The sequence below is a fragment of the Chrysochloris asiatica genome, unplaced genomic scaffold, assembly GCF_000296735.1.
Source record: "Chrysochloris asiatica unplaced genomic scaffold, ChrAsi1.0 scaffold00142, whole genome shotgun sequence".
Lineage (NCBI taxonomy): Eukaryota > Metazoa > Chordata > Mammalia > Afrosoricida > Chrysochloridae > Chrysochloris > Chrysochloris asiatica.
Genome location: NW_006408660.1, coordinates 1,994,230 through 1,999,248, shown reverse-complemented (window position 1 = coordinate 1,999,248; position 5,019 = coordinate 1,994,230). Strand labels below are relative to the sequence as shown.

Genomic DNA, 5,019 nt, shown 5'->3' with positions numbered 1-5,019 from the left:
GAATGTTAGCACAATGAACAGACAGATACATCTAACTCTCAAGAAAAGTCCTCTGAAGGTGCTGTCCTAGATTCTGAAATAGATGGTCCAGTGGCAGCTAAAATTTAAACCAAACCTACATCAAAGAAGAAAGTATCATCCCAAATTTGGATTCAAGAGGTTTTAGCTGCAGAACTGACAAGGATCCAACTCGAGTGACGGAAGAATTATACAATTTCAAGTTTTTATGTGTTGGATTTACTCAACAGTTTAACAGTTGCAATGAAAGGTTTTCATTTAATGTTAAGAAAACGGTCAGAGTTTTATTATTCAATTGCAGCCTCTTAATCACCCTTGGATGAGGGTAATTATGAAAATCAGCAAACAGAGTAATGCTTTTAAATTACCTTAGGGATTAGATGGTCTCCCAGTGAAAATTAGAGCTATTTGTGGTGTCTTAATTGCCCCAGAGTTGTTGCAGATGAAGAAAAATATCTTTCAGTTGCATGGCCATATTTCTCAACGTAATTGCTGTTGTATCTGCTGTCAAGTTGGCTCCCAACTCATGGTGACCTCGTGAACAATGAAATGAAACATTACCTGATCCTGCACCATGCCCACGATCAATTTCAGATCAGACCCTTGTGACCTATAAGTTTTTCATTGGCTGGGTTTTAGAAGCAGCTTGCCAGGCCTTTCTTCTTAGTCTTTCTTAGTCTGGAGGCTCCCTTAAAACCTGTTCATCATCACATCATACAAACCTCCAAAGACACATAGGTACACTTACTGAAAACTGAATCCAGGTGTTTTGCATGGAAAGTGCAACTCCTACCACTAAACTACCTATGTCCCTCAGCACAACAAAACCCAAAAGCTAACTTGTTGCCACTGAGTCGATTCTGATTCATATTGACCCCATGTGTTACAGAGTAAAACTGCTTCATAGGATTTTCTTGGCAATAATCAAGTCCACAAGAGGCAAAGTTTAACCATGAGTATAACCCACCTGGATTTGATGCATTGAACACTAATGACTAAAGACCAGATGAGGTGAGGAATGACATCAAGGGCATCATACATAAAGAAAGAAAAAAGTTATTAAAAAGACAGGAAAGAAAAGAAAAGACCAACATAGATGTCATAAGAGAATCTGAAACTTACTCTTAAATGTAGAGTAGCTAAAGCAAATGGAAGAAATGACCACATAAAAGAGCCGAACAGAAGATTTCAAAGTGCAGCACAGGAAGACAGAGTAATACATTATAATGAGATGTGCAAAGACCTGGAGTTAGAAAACCAAAAGAGAAGAACACACTTGGCATTTCTCGAGCTGAAAGAGTTGAAAAAAAATTCAAGCCTGAAGTTGAGTATTGAAGGATTCTTGGGCAAGAACAAAGGGTTGCTGCATGATTTAAAATGAGGAAAGTTGTGCGCCAGGATTGTATCCTTTTACAATACATGTTCAGTCTTTATGCTGAGTGAATGATCCAAGAAGCTGAACTATGTAAAGAAGAAAGAAGCATCAGGATTGGAAGAAGACTCATTAACATTCCAGTCCCTGGAGAAGGCTATCATGTTTAGTATAGTGGAGAGTTGTAGAAAAAGAAGAAGACCCCAACAAGATTGATTGGCACAGTGGCGGCAGCGATGGGCTCAGGTGTAGCAATGATTATGAGGTTGGGCAGACAGGCAGTGTTTTGTTCTGTTGTTCATAGGGTCACTATGAATCAGTACTGACTCAATGGCACCTAACAACAACAACAAATAAGTTTGAACCAACGCAATGGCACTTAAAAACAACAATGACAAAGTAGAGGATATTGATTCTAACTATTCTTAGCTTTCCCTAGAGTCTAAGGAAGTCTTCTTACTTCCTGTGTGGAGTTTGCAGTTGACCTCATAAAAGAGGCATTTTCTTGCATGAAGAGACCTGGTGGTGCTAACTAAAAGCTTACCAGTTCCAACCCAACCAATTACTCTGTGGAAGAAAGATCTTGTGATCTACTTCCATAAATATTACAGCTTAGAAAACCCCATAGGACAGTTTTACTCTGGCAAACAAGGTCGCTACGAGTTGACAATGGACCAATGGCACACAGTAGCAACAAAGGGAGAACTCTTCCCTCTTCTATCTTCCACTTCTTCACTGAAATAAAATGTATTTTATGGTCTCTATCGCTTGCAAATACTCAGCAGTAATTGGATATTAACAATGGATTATATTAGGACTAAGATGTGCCTGACCCAAGCAATGGTATTTTCAATAACCTCATATGTATATGAAATCTGGACAGTGAGTAAGGAAGATCATAGAAGAATTGATGTTTTTGAATTATGGTGTTGGAGGAGAATATTGAAAATGACATGGGCTACCAAAACATCCAATAGATCCATTTTGGAAGAGGTGCAGCCAGAGTGCTCCTTGGAGGCTAAGATGGCCAAACTTCGTCTCTCATACTTCGGACATATTATCAGGAGGGAGCAGTTTCTGGAGAAGGATATCATGTTTGGTAAGGTGGAGGGTCAGAGAAAAAGAGGAAGACCCCCAACGAGATGGATTGACCAAGTTTCAGCATTGGTGGACTCAAGCGTGGCAATAGTAGTGAGGTTGGCCCAGTATCAGGCAGTGTTTCATTCTGCTGTGCATAAGAGTCAATACCAACTAGATGGCATCTAACAACAACAACATATTAAAAATTTGGACAAAAAAGTGTCATCTGGAATTTTTGCATGGTGGTTTTTTGTTGTCCCCCTCTCTAAGCCACAACCACCTAAGTTGGTTACTGCAATGTGGTAGACCAGGACCATATGTATAATCCTGACCCTTCAAATGTGTTCATGGACCCCTGGAGCTGGGAAGAAACACATAATCACCCCAGAATCACCAAATCAAAATTTGTATGCCCATCAGAGCCCGGGGGATATGTATGCACAGGACTAAGAAACTAAATGAGATGGCAAAGATGTCAGTGTGAGGAGTAAGGTGCCTCATATATATGAGAAAACTGGATAATGAATAAGCAAGACTACAGAGGGATCAATGCATTTAAATTATGGTGTTGGTAAAGAATATTAAAAGTACCATGGAGAGCTTGATGATAGACTAGGCAGAAAGGCTGTGCAGACCCTCTTCAGCAAAAAACATGGGAAACCAGATGAAATTAATTCAGAGGAGGGTCCCAGAACTCTGAATTTCAGATAAAGGGACAAATAAGTGGATCGAGTACTACCAGGAATAAGATTTGGAATAAAAGCAAGAAAGGAGGTGACTTCTGGTTTGGGGTGGCCAACGTGTCAGCTACAACCATTATGAATCAGAGTGAGTTGATAGAGGGACAAGAGAGTACTCCCATTGTAGAAACTTGCCAATGATTTGCAGAGACAAAGGTGTGAGTATTTTTTTTTTTTCTTTTTCTTTTTCCTTCTTTTCTTTTGCTCATCCTACTCATTTCCGCTCTGGTAACCAGAGGTGAGACCTGTATGGGTAGATACCCTAAGGGCAGTTTCTGTGCCAACAGAAGGTTCTGCACTGCATAGAAGGTTCTGCACCACATAGATTGCTATGTGCAGAATTGAAGAGGGAGGAGCCAACAGACAGAGCCTGCACCAGGAGTCTCTTCCAAATCCAGTCTAGCAAGCCCTGGATTGGTTCTCACTAAGAGAAACAGCTGAATGGACTTGAGGAGAGGGGATAAAAAAAGGAAAAAAAAGCTTGTATTAGATCAGAGAGACACAGTAGGAATGGGGTGAAATTTCTCAGGCGGTTTTGAAGACAAGAGTCCATTAGATGATGCTAAAGAATTATTCTTATTTTTCTGAAGTTTCTTTTTCCAGATGTATTGTCTTTATATTTTTTTCCTGGGTTTTTATGACCTTCGTTTTTAGTCTTGTTTTTTGGTACTCTTTCTATCTTGTGGGAGCTCTTTGTCTTCTTGCCTCACCTTACAAGAGACAGCAACTGTGGCCATACAGCTAAGCTATAATTATACCCTCTAAAACCGTACCAATTGGGCAAGAGCCAACACCATCTGCTATACACCTTAGCAGTGCCTACAGCCAACACCTGCTAAAAACACTCTGAATTGAACTGTATGAGCATTGAGTAATGAATCCTATCTCCTGATCACTACTCCCAGGAGGCAATTGGAGAGTGCTTAAGAATACATCAACAGAGTAGAGTCGTGGCAGCGGAGGGAGACAGAGCTTTTGATGAGGACTGAGGATCAGAGAAGAAAAGTAACCTCCTCAAAGTTACTGAGTAAGTAAATGGTAGAGCTGAACAAGAACCCAAGCCTGTAACTGCATAATCTAGAAGTCTTCCCATTATACCCTTGGAACGCAGATCTTAAGATCTTTGCAAAATATTTTGGGAGCAAATATGCCTAAATCAAAAGAAGTCGGAAAGCTGCCCCAGATGGCTGGGAATTGATTGAACCGACACTGGATGAGTTGGATCAAAAAATTTGAGAAGCGGGAATGGAGCCTCATGAGGGGAAGAGGAAAGTGGCGTCTCTGTGGCCCATCTTCAGGATCCACCACCAGAAAACCCACTACATCTTTGACCTGTTTTACAAACGGAAAGTCATAAGCAGAGAGCTGTTATGAGTATAGTATCAGAGAAGGTTATGCTAACAAAATCCTGATCACAAAGTGGAAGAAGCAGGGCTATGAGAACCTGTGTTGCCTGTGCTGTATCCAGATCTGGCACACCAACTTTTAGGACCAATTACATGTGCTGGGTTCCCAAGAGCAAGCTGGAAGTGGGCCAGATCATTGAGCGCATGCACTGCAGCTGCCAGGGATGCTCTGGTTGAGGCCCTCCAGCCTGACCCCTCTCTACCCTGGACTTTGGACTTTGCCGGCCCTGTCTTCATGCCATCCACCACTCTTCTCTACCCAGCACAATGACTGTGGGCTCCTTGGGGCAGCCTTCAATATTTATCAGTTATGATTTATAAAAATAAAATTTCTCAGTCTCTAAAAAAAAAGAATACATCAGCATACATTCATCTAATTAATGCAAATACAACAACACTGCAG

At 41.0% G+C, this 5,019-nt stretch overlaps 1 pseudogene; it reads left to right on the top strand.

The window, feature by feature from the left end:
* The first annotated feature begins 4,371 nt into the window (after window positions 1-4,371).
* LOC102834995 lies at window positions 4,372-4,793 on the top strand (annotated as a pseudogene).
* Window positions 4,794-5,019: the final 226 nt, after the last annotated feature.